General features: G+C 46.2%; 1 protein-coding gene across 1 annotated transcript in view; it reads left to right on the forward strand.

Moving 5' to 3' along the window:
- The window catches only part of LOC144792081 (putative cation-transporting ATPase 13A4), a 319,809-nt gene that overhangs the window by 130,468 nt on the left and 176,864 nt on the right, over positions 1 to 12,477 (forward strand). The window lies entirely within an intron of this gene.

A 12,477-nucleotide genomic window follows, 5' to 3' on the forward strand; every position in this document is an offset into this window, starting at 1 on the left:
CTTGATACTAAGCTTGCCCCCTGACCAGAGTCCCAGGACCAGTGGACTCTATGGTGCCTTCCCTGCCACATTGATGGGACTTGTCTGATCTCCCTGGGCCCCTGGGGCCTCGCTGAAGTGTGCCTTGCTCGTTCCCCTCGGCAGCTCGTGCCGGCAGCCCGTCCAAGCCTCGAGCAGCGCCGCTCTCCCCTGAGCCGCGCCGCTTCGCTGGGTCGCCCGCATCCTGCCTTCCCCTCCTCTTCTGAGCCGCACACATTGGTCGCCCCAGAGAAACGCTTGTACCATGCCGGCAGCCCGTCCAAGCCTCGAGCAGCGCCGCTCTCCCCTGAGCCGCGCCGCTTCGCTGGGTCGCCCGCTCAAGCTTACTAAGGAGGTCACTCGCATTATCCCGTGCAACCAGGACGGAAGGTACTGTCTGATAGGCTATGTTCTAAGTTCTAGGCCTACAAGTATTGTATTGTTACTTCTAAAAGTGCTGATTCCTGACAGTGGTCCAGGTGGCCCTGTCTTGTAAATAATCCCTTGTAAATTCTGCCCGTGCCTCTGGCACATTGTAAAGTGTGTTTTATCTAATGTGTTTTGGTGTAATACAAAGGCTATTTTTATATAAACCTTGTGTGGAGTTTCCTTTGTGGTGGGCCTTTGGTTGTTGTTGCTGGGGTGCGTGCGCAAATACTTAGCCTACATCGCCTCCAAGTTTAGCCTTGCTGCTCGCGCCACGTTACCTAGAGGGTGAGTAGGGGTTATCTTGGCGTGTAACTCCCTTGCCCTGACTTGGGGGTGGTGGTCTCTGACTGACTTTGGCGAAAGCCCTGGCCAGCCGGGGATCCCATTTCCAACATCTAGTATAATGGCTATTTAGCCTACTCAGCCGTGGGGGATCCTGCCTATAGTCGCTAAAGTTTGTTAGGGTATGTGGACCATAAGGCCGTGTGTAAGCCCTAAATTGGTTATCCGCTATTGGCTCAAGCAACCCCTCCTGCCCATGAGTCAACTGTGCTTGTGTTAAATGATGGCTGAGGTTATTTGATGGATAAAAATAACTTAGGGCCATAGTGCGGATCAAGCTATTTGTCACACCGCTTTTCCAGCTACTAATAAAGCTGGCTGCACGACTATCCCCGAGGGTTACCACGATGCAGTCGCCCTCGGTCGATTTGAATCTGTTTCCCACCCAATCTACCCTTCTCACGTGTGAGATGTGTCCGTTTATATTTTTGGGGATCGGTCTGTGGATTGTAAGCCAGTGGCTCACCTTATTTTTTAGGTCCCCATGAGATTCTACCCTATCCCCCACTAATTTAGGTACTCCAATCATTACGATGGTGTACGGACTAGATTCAGGCGGGAGATTAATGTGAAGTGGTCTTTTAGCTACCAGCGGTTTTATCTGGGTGGCACCCGTTTGTTTTGTGGGTATACTCTGTTTAGGGTTTTTAATTTGTCCCATTTGGTCTACCTGAGTTGATGCTAATTTAATCGGAGAACACTCAGCAGCCCATTCACATTCTTCTATTTCAGTGTCAGGTGAGGATTGAGGGCTACTTGATATGGCAGCCACTGGATGGAATACATTAATACCTCTATCTGGAGTTATCACTGGTATAGTAGGGGAGATTTTTTCCTGACATGTAGGCAAATTTTGTTTATTAGCAGAAATAGCCGTGGCTTTCTTTGCCTTGAGATGTTTGTTGCTGATTGGAGTGAGGGAACTACTGGCTGGTATAAAGGTAGAAGTTGATTGTGGTGCCTTCAGTGTTTTAAGCAGGGTAGAAGAAACATCATTTTGGGCCCTTTCAAATTTCCCTAGAGCTTTCTCGATGTTGAGGACTCTCTCGCTGATAGGCGCCAGAAGGGACTTGATTAAAGTTTCAAAGTCACTCAGGAGAGATTTAGTGTTTATCATTGTATGATCCATCTTAGCTGTAACATGTATAGGCATATTTGTGGGTGCTGTCGGTTCTTTACTCATGATCAGGTCTGGATCTTGACTACTTATAAATGGACATGAGGACGCTGTATTGGATACAGATTTAGCCAGTCTAAAAGTAGACCAAATGTCTTTAGCTGAAATAAGATGTTTAGCCTTAAGGTGGGATTTTTTTTTAACTATAGATGATTTGTTTTTACCTCGTGTTACAGTTGACCTAGTTTTGCTCTTCATCATATGACTCACTCGGGTGGCAGGTTTCGATGTTGTAGATGTTAAACCACCCGGGGAAGGGGCCACTGAATCTAGATGAGCTATAGGTGACAGCCGTGTGTTAATGCTGTTTTCACCAGGTAACATGAGGCTGTTATTCCTACTATTGCCTATAGAGGGTATGGTCAAGGCTGTTTGTGTGTTGTCTCTTGTTTGAGGGCTAGGCAGCCCTGTAAAAGACAACATTAAGATAGACTCCTCGGAATTCGTTGTATTGTCCAGTATGTTAATGTTTTCGGTGGTGTGTAGAGAAAGGTCCGGAAAACATAGGTCTGGGGTAAGTGAGAGGCGTCTTTCAGAGTCCTGAATGGCATCCGCTACTACATTGATCGTTTTCTGTAGCATTAAGTCTATGGCAGTTATTGTAGGAAGAGGAGTATTGGTAACATCTTTCAGTCTTGTTGCAGATCTTGTGGCCACAGGGGTTTTTCTGGTTTTAGACATCTTGGCCGAATTTTTAATGACTATCGATGATATTGCTGATGGTAGATTTACGTCTTGCGGGTGCAATAAGATGGAGAGGCACTTCGTATTTACCTTGGTTGATGTCAGCAAGGCAAGATTTCAGGGGGGTGGCCCGTCCCGTCCTCCTCGGTCCCCTGAGGGCCACAGAGGGCCACAGAGGGCCCGACCGCTCCCGCGCGCTCCCGCGACGCGGGGGTGACGCGCTCTTATGCGCCGCCTGGCGCGATGTCAGCGCCGTCTTCCGCTGCGGGGCAGGCCGGGAAACGTAGTCCTGTGCCCCCCTCCGCTCGGTGGCCGCTTCAGAATAACAAGTGCGGCTGCGGGAGGGGGACCAAGACCAACAGGCTCCGGGCTTGAGGGACCAAGAAAAGAAGCTTTTGGCGAGGTAGGCTCTCGTTAGCTGTACGTCCGTAATCCTTGGGGAGAGTCTTCGGAGTTTAAACCGCATCCCCTGAACTACCAGTAGCACTCGGATTACTAGTGGTGGGGAAAATTCTGATCCTTGAGTAAAGAGTAGATTGGGTAGTGAATAGAATTCCAAGTTTAGAGGCCTAAAATAACTACCCTGTCAGGGTATTTACCCCACCTAGTAATTACTGCCCCCCGCCCCCAAATTTTCGACATAGCGTGAACCTGGAAAAATGTGTCGGGGAAAAGAATGCGTGAAAAAACAAACCGTGAAAATGAATAAACACAGATTCTGCATTTTATGCCTCGTTTTTTCTTAGCACACTCAGGAATGAAAGTATTAACCGTGCCTGGTAAATATCCAAGGAACATCTTTTTTTTATCTACCATCTCTGACTTGTCAAAGAAATGAAGCTCATTTGTGCTCTTTAAAGTCCTTCTTTTAAATTAAGAGTTCCAGGGACTGCTTGTGCTGTTCTTAGGGAGCTTCTTTAAACATTCTGCTGGTTCGACAGAACAGGTACTCAGTGAACTCACAGATACATTTCGATATAAGGGATAAAGTACCCCATGCCTTACATTCTAAGGTGATTGCAAGTTACCAAGGAGTTCTATGACCATATAGAGGAAAGGGGCCGAAGGCAGAGTTCCTTTATAAGGTTATGGAACTCTGAGGTGACTTGCAGTATTCTTATGTATGCCAGGGGGTACCTTATCCCATAGAATACATGGTCGCACCATGGCCTTTCCCACAAACCATTAAAAACATTTGTGCGTAGCTCTTTTCCATGAATGAGTGACACGTTTGCAAACTTGTAAAATAAAAATAAAACCTCTAGTGCAAAATTAAACACATCAAAAACCTGCTTGATATTTGTTGCAAACCTATATTAGAAACAATTCAGTACAAGTCAGTAGTTTTATTTTTTTTAAAAAGGGCTGCAGTAGATTGGAATAAGTACAAAGATGTGAACTTTTCTAAGGAGGGCTAAAAATAAACATTCTCTCTGCTTGACATAGTAAGCTATTAAAATAGAGCTGAAGAAAAAAAAGCAACGTTAAGTTTACAGGCATTGTGACGTCAAACCGCGACTGTAATAACCTTAGAATAGTCGAGTTCTGCTGTGTTCTCTTTTATAATCCGCGACTTGGTGCGTCACAAGTCGGCCGTTTATACAAGGAACACAGAATCCCATGTATTATAAGACAATCAGAAGCTGTGGACATGTTTTAGTAGATGTTGCTGGCTTTGCATATTTTATATTTGTGTAACGCCCCTTTGATGCTAGTTTTTCTAGCAGTAAGTGTATATGGAAACCCTAGATATATTCTTTGAATCGACTGATATACCTCTTTTTCACCTTGCTTCGTCAGGGGCGGGGGTAGGGTCACCAAGCTGTTCCTTCAGTATGTACTAAAATAAATTAATGAAAACTCACAATTTCACTGCACAAGTGATAAACCTATACAAACTATGCAATGTTTTTCATATTTAGGTTGAAAAAGAACTTTGCATAGTCCTAGTTATCTGTCATTTGGTTAAACACAAGTTTTCCTTCATAAAGACGAGTAAGTGACCATTGTTGTTATCTTCAAGCACATTCATTTGAATATTCTATACCTGGGTGTGAGGAAATGCTCTTTGTGCCAGATCACCCCACTTTTCTGCTAGATTTAGTACTGGTTTGCTCCCTATGAATACTGGGGTGCCTATGTCCAGCGCCCGGTGTATGCTCTGTCCCGAACAGTATATGTGCCATTGGGTAATACCTGACTGGCCAATTTAACTTACCTATAAGTCTTTAGTATATGGTACTCTGTGTACCTCGGGCCTGTAAGTTAAATGCCACTAATGGATGTCAGCACTGATTGTGCCACCACTAGAGTGACAAAGTATCAACATGACTCTTGGCCTGCCACTGCAGCCTAGCACGGCTGTTTTAAACTGTCAATTCAACCTGTCAAAATCACACTTTTGACAAGCCTTAACTTTAATTTATACTACCTACAAATCATCCCAAAGGTAGGTCTTGAGTGCCCATAGAATGCAATGAAGTGTATTAAAAAACAGGACATGTGTACATATGTTTTGCATATCCTGGCAGTGAAAAATGTTCCAATTATTTTACACTGTGGCAAGGCTGGCTGTCCCACTGAAAAGCACTGAGTTGCATTGTAACACCCAATAACCATTTGGGGATAGCTAGAATAATGATTCAAGGACTCCCATAATAGGAAATTTGAAATCCAATCTGATGGTAAAGTTAGATTTTAAATGACTATTTTTAAAATTGGCATGTTCTCCCCTAAAGCCTCTAGTCATCCTTTCAGAGATAACCCCCATCTGTAACCTGACAGCTCATTGAGAAGCTCTCTGGAAGGGGAACAAAAGTACCTTGGCTGTGTGGAGATGCGACCTGCTCCTGACAGATGGCCTGTGGTAGGTGGCCACTAACTGGATAAGCTTCAACGTGGCAGCTCCTGTTCACAGGCAGATGTAACTTGGACCTAGGCCTGCTCCTGCCAGTGTCTAAGTAGTCAGAGCGGCACTATTCCCAGTGGGGGTGGAAATTGACCCAGAACTGGTTTTGCAGGACAAGTTCCTTATTTTCACAGACACACCTCAGGGGTGTGCCCACAGTTTTGGCCAAGGGTAGAAAGAGTCTGCCATGTTGGATTTTGGCATAGAATGGCACTCTGGTATTGTTTACGGCCAACGTCTAGGAAATCATGTTAGGGTATCATGTAGGGTTGTCAATGGGAACTTATTCCCTATTGGTTGCAAAGCCCCCATCCTCTATTTAGTGCCAGGCTAAAAGTGGCACCCCTGAACCCCTTCTTCAGAATACTGCTGGGCCTGTGGAAAACAGACTGACAGCAAATGCTGAACCAAAGGACTGGAACTCAGAAGAAGGACAGAGTCTGCAGCTTATCTATGGAGAGAAACCCCAAGTGCTGGACCTGCTCCCACGTGAACCCAATAGAGAAAACTGGACTCCAAGGGCTAGTTGGTAATCCTTCTATTAAGCACAAGGAACACAAAAGCTGCAGGATGCCTGCAACAAAGAGCCCAGTTGACAAGTTCCAACAGGATTTACCCTAGACCCTGCTGGCGGCTTCTAGAAGATTGAGTCATGACTCAAGTGATGCCCAAAAGGTTGTGGACACTTGGCTGGTGTTAGAGTATACTCTCTCTCCCTTAAGAATGCAAAACTGGACACTTAACCTCTGCCTCTGAAAAAGATCAGCAAAAGTATTTATCATGGATACGCAGCCTAGCCCGTCATTGCATCGCCAGTCCAATTCAACTTGCTGGTTTGCCCCGCTGAAAGCAGCTCTACTTCCAGAAAAGTCCCAATATGGGGGATTTTACCAGGATCAGCACTGAACAGCAACCCATTGTCAATCCAGCCCGCCCCGGAAAGAAGTTTGAGAGGTGCTGCTGCTGCCTTTCATGTCGTAGCTATTCCCTTTTTCTCCATGATACATGCCAGGAGGGTAAATTGTTGGATTTATTTTTCACCAAACTGGGCATTATTCCAGCAGACAAGTTTTCGGTCCGCATGTTAAACATCAGTTCTTTAGCACCAAAACAGTATTCATGACTGTGTTCCAGTATTACACGATTTGTATACATTCTCAGCCCCATGTGATGGAAGTCTGCATTACCAGTTCTGCAAAGAATGCAGGTGTCTTATGCACCTAGGTACATTTTCCTGGTATGTGTTGGGGATGGGCAAGTCTGGCGTAAGTAGTTAAACTGCAAACGTTTGATCCCAGTTTGTGCTGTCTTTGTTGGTATAATATAGTAACTTCCCCCATTTGGCATCCAAGATTTTTTTCCCAGTTTCCTAGCTCCATCTTTGCCTAGTATTTGTCAGGTATTCTGAGCGGATGTATGATGTTACAATGCAGGCTATTACAACGCCTGCCTTTACAACGCGGTTTTTACATCGCATACCATTACAACGCATAGCGCTTTTGGGTGCTGGATAGTGAATAGTTTAATTTACTAGTGGACCAGGGTCAGCGGACTCGACAATTCTCGCCTCGGTGCCTACTCTAATCTGGGGTCCCACTCGGCAACTCTGGGCATTAGCTTGTCTAATCTCCACAACGGCCCCATCAACGCCGGGGATGCCTGGCTCCACCTTGGGGATTCCCAGTAGGGACCATCCCACAGGGAAAGCCAGGACGGGTTCCCCAGCGGTATACAGCGCCGGGACGCCCCTTTGCTGGGGCAGCTGTGCGCTTTACAAGTATACAACATTTAACATTTATTCCAACTCCAGTCCCCGTGGACACTAGGGAAGGTGTTGGATAGTAAATTAAACTTATTCCCTATGCTAGAGCGCCCCCCAGCACAAAGCGTTGTAATAGTGTGCGTTGTAATGACCGCGTTGTAATGGTAGTGCGTTGTAAAAGTTTCGTTGTAAGTGATGTTTACCATTCTGAGCACAGTTTGAGCAGCGCTCTGTATAGTAGCGACACTGTCCTCTTGCACTCTCTGTGTGTCAGTTTGAGTCATGCAAACTTTGAGGTTTCAGATTAGTTAATCTCAGATCCCAAAGTGAACTGCTGTGCTCTCACAAGCCCACTATATGTCATGAACTGCTGCATTGTTATTCCAAATCTTTCTCTTATATTTTCAAATGAGCGAAGAACACCATTGTCATATAGGTTGCCTGTCATCGCACATTTCGATTCTACCCATGGGCTCTTGTGTCTCTGCTATAAATATAATCTGGAATAGATTATGCAACGAATCACAGTTTTTTCTTAATTTATGAGAACCAAGCTGTGGCTCAGCTAGCTAACCAAGCATGTGTTTACAAATAGGCACTTTCTCAGCACTTCCTGTAAGGAAGTGAAAGGCGTGTCTTGCCTGATATCATTGAGTTTGAATGTCAAAATCTTTGGTGTTAGAAATTGGGTTAGCGCAGCAACTATAAACCTAGTCATGGTAAGTCACGAACAGAACCTAAATTAACCTGTGCCCACCCTCTGGAAGCTTGACACAAAGCAGTCGGGTTTAACTTAAGAGGCACTGTGAAAAGTATGTGTGCAACACTTAAAACCGTAAAGCAGTGAGAACACCGCACAAAAAGATACCACGCCTGATTAGAATAATAGAGCTTAATTTAATGAATAAAACCAGACCAAAATGACAAAATTCCAATAAGTAGAACCAGAGATATGACTGTGACAAATCTGAAAGTTCAGGCCGACCGCGGTGGAGCGTGGGTCGGATAGAGGGACCAGCCTTGGCCCACTGCAAAATACCTTGTTTGCATTGAACCTGAGGTAGATGTGGGGAGGAGAAGAGGCGATGCTTCTTTGATGAGCCTTAGAATAGAGGGCATGTATCGTTGATGCGTAGGAATTGAAGGCAATGCGCTGTGCAGCCAGTGAAGCAGTGCACTCTATCCTCCCAGCAGCGTCAATGGATGGAGAAGCGCTGGTTCGAGCGGCACAATAGTGTGGATTTCTGGTGGAGCAGCACTTTAAACCCACTTCCAAATGTCCAGGACTGGTTTGGCACCACTTGGCAGGGCAAGATTCCAGGAGCTATAGCAGGATTGTTGAAAGTCTTTGATGTCCCTGAGACTTCAGAATATGAGTCAGCAAGCCCTTGAAGTCACTCTGCGTCCATGTGTTGCAGGACCAGTCCTTCTCACCCAGGCAAGGAGTAAGCAGTGAGATCAGCAGAAAAGAAGTTCTTCTAGAGGAGCTGTCCAGATTAGTGCCAATCCTTTAACAGCAGAGCAGTTTTTCTACCTGTCAGAATCTTCACAGGTCCAGATGTGCACTGCAGTGGTATGGTCTGAGGTCCAGTTCTTATACCCAGTTGGGTCTTTGAAGTAAGGGAGACTCCTTTTGAAGTGCTCAGCGTCCCTCACCTGGCTCCAGACTTACTTCAGGGGGTTAAGCAGTCCTTTGTGTGGGGACAGGACACAGCCAATTCAGGTGTACGTGTGAGGCTATGACCAGCTCTTCCCTCCCATCCAGCCTAGGATGTTCCATCAGTCACTCCTAAGCTCCTTCTGTGTTTGGCTGTCTAGAGGGAATGCACAAACTCCAGCTGCTACCCACCCCAGATGTGTATCGGGGATGGGCAGTAGACATCAAATGGCTAAAGTAAGAAAATGCCAACTCTCTAAAAGTGGCACTTTTAGAATTACAATTTATAATCAGACTACACCATAAGTTATGGTTTTAAATTGTGATTCCAGAGACACCAAACTTGGAGGTATCATTTAATCCCAAGTGGAAATTACACTTATAAAATATGATACAGTGATTTCAATAGTGTCCTATGAGAGAGATAGGTCTTGCACTAGAGACAAATTTAAGAATTTTTTTTACCACTAACATGTAAAATGTAAAATTACTTGTCCTACTTTTCAAATACACTGCGCCCTGCACTTGAGCTGTCCAGGGCCTACATTAGGGGTGACATATGTATTGAAGGTTTGGTTCAGGAAAGTGGTTTAATTTTCCATTTTGACATGACAGTTTAAACTGAACACACAGGCCGTGCAATGGCAGGTCTTAGACATGTGTACAGGACTACTTAAGTGGGTGGCACAATCAGTGCTGCAGGCCCACTTGTAGCATTTAACTTACAGGCCCTTGGGCACATGTAGTATGCTTTACTATGGACTTGTAAGTAAATTAAATATGCCAATTGTGGATAAGCCAATATTAACATGATTAGAGGAGAGAACACATACACTTTAGCGCCGTTTAGCAGCGGTAAATCGGCCAGATTCCTAAAGCCAACAAAAACGAATTCAGCAAAAATGGGCGGAGGAAGGCAAAAGGTTTGAGGGGGACCATGCTGAAAGGCCATTTCCAACATTTGGAGACAAAGCCAGAGGAAGACTCTGTTTACGAACTCTGGTTTCTTAACATAAGGGAGAGCGACATGCACCAAACACATTGTTGGAACTGGCCCTTTTTGCAGGGTTATCCCCAAACTTTTTGCTTCTTCCTCCCTTATTTTTCCTGACCCGTGGCTGTTGGCAATAGGACTCTGCGCACTTTACCACTGCTGATCAGTGCTAAAGTGCATATGCTCTCTGTGTAAATTGTTATTCTGATTGGATATACATGTTTGGCATATTTGTATCACCATGAAGTCCCTAGTAAAGTGCACTCAGTGTGCCAGGGCTGGTGATGACAAATGCTACTAGTGGGCCTGCAGCACTGATTGTGCCACCCACACGAGTAGCTCTAAAATGGTGTCTCAGGCCTGCAACTGCAGTGCCTGTGTGCAGTTTAGAAACTGCCATGTCCTCCTGGTCAGTGTCCCCACTGACCAGGCGAAACCCTTCCCTTTTCATGCACATTAGTCACCCCTATAGAAGGCCCAAGGTACCCCCCTGGGCAGGGTGCAGTGTATGTGAAAGGTAGAGCACGTACTGGTGCAGGTGACATGCTCTGGTAGTGAATGGCAGCCATTTTCGTTTTCACTATTGTAAGGCTATCTTGCTCCATAGATTAAGATGGGGGATGCTAGCTACAGTGGCTACCAGCATTTCTTCTCATAGGAACAAGATAGGACATAAGAGTCTAGTATCCCTGAACTCAGAATTTAATAACACATCTTTTAGGAAAGGTTGTTTTTAAATCCTGTGTTTGAGAACAGCACTTTTAGAAAGTTGCTGTTCTCTTGTCTGACCCTTCTGTGTGCCTGGGCCTGTTTGTGTATTGACTGTCTGGTTTGAGAGTGACAGGGGCTGGGGATTCCCCTGGAGGCTGGATGAGTCAGCCCTAGGCTGAATGACTGCATTTGCAACTTGAGTGGTGGGAGGAGTTAGCACCTCGGCCTGAATACCAGCGCCAAGAAACCGTCCGGTGTATGCCGCGCTCTACAAATCCTTTTTACATTACATTACAGGGCTGTGCCTGCCTTCCACAATGCGGGCTCCACCTCCTGCTGGGTGGCTGATGACTCTGCCCCTCACTCTGAAAGGAAAGGAGAAGCCAGGAAAACAAAGTACTCAGGCAACACCCAGAACTGGTTCAGACCGGGCTCAGGGCCCACTTGCACAAAGAGAACAAAGACTTTTAGGGGTATAAGTACAGGACCCCCGACAACAGAAAATTAGATCATCCTGGAATCAAGAAGGAACCTCTGCCAAGGAGAAAGCTGAAACTGAAGATGGAAGACTGTCCTGCTGTTGCTCTGCTGGACTGACCTGCTGTTGCTTTGGTGCCAAGGAGAGGGGAAGGACTTTGCTGTGGTGCTGTGTCCCCTGTCTTGAAGGAATCTCCAAGGGCCTGAGAAGAGCTGGCTCCCTGTTCTGAAGTCCCAGGAACAAAAGGACTTCACCCCCAGCTTCCCTGAACTCTGCTGAGAGAGTGCTGTCCTTCCTAGAGTGCTTGATCCTGTTCTGGGCCTCTGGAAGTTGTACCTGTGCTGGTAAGTTTGAAACTAAGCTTGAGAGACTTTTGCAATTGAAAAGTTATCACATCGCTCGCTGCGGAGCGCATCCCCGACAGTGCGAGGAAATTCCCGCCGCTACGAAGGCCGAGATCGTCGCAGCGCCTGTTGCCGCTGCCAGAGCCGTCGCATCCTTCGTTTGCATGATGCACCAGACCGGTGCGTGAAAGTCTAACATCGCTGTGAGTGTCGTCGCAGAGCCTGTCGTCGCTGGGTGAAATCGCCGCACCGCTTGCTTGCGGACTGCATCACGTCACTGCGAGTGTCGTTGCAGAAACCATCGCATCGAGGAGCTGCGAGAGAGAAGATCACCGCTGGTCCATGCATCGTTGCCCCGGAGATCGTCGCAACTCCAAAGATCGTCGCATCGTGCCTTTTGCGAGAACAATCTTCCTACGAAACCTCCGCACCGGAATCCATACAAGTGGCCTTCCTCCCCATACAGACCGGATTCATCGCAACACGCCCGCTGCTGCAGCAGGGCTGTCGCAAACGCCTCCCCAGGGTCTCAGGAGCAACGCATCGCTTGTTTTCCACCACACCAGCTTCTGGAACTTTGTTGCAACTAAAAGGTACTGTGAGTAAACGTGACGCAACTGTGAACTTTTCACGCATCTGTGGATTATTTTATCGCAACCTAGAGAATTCTATCGCAAACCTTAAGAACTCTTTTGAAACTATATTCTTGAACTGTGTATGTTGGATTTTTGTCGTTTTGATCTTTTGTGTAGTTTAGATTAAATACCTTTATTTTACTAAACTGTTGTGGAGTCAGTTTTTGGTGTTTTCACTGTGTTACTGTGAGTGTTGGTAGAAATACTTTACACATTGCCCTTGGTTAGCCTAGACTGCTCGTGCCAAGCTACCTAGAGGGTGAGCAGGGGTTATCTCAGAGGGTTTCCTCCTTCCCTGACTAGAAGCAAGGGTCCCTATTTGGACAGTGGTACCTACC

This window comes from Lissotriton helveticus, chromosome 11 (assembly GCF_964261635.1).
Source record: "Lissotriton helveticus chromosome 11, aLisHel1.1, whole genome shotgun sequence".
Lineage (NCBI taxonomy): Eukaryota > Metazoa > Chordata > Amphibia > Caudata > Salamandridae > Lissotriton > Lissotriton helveticus.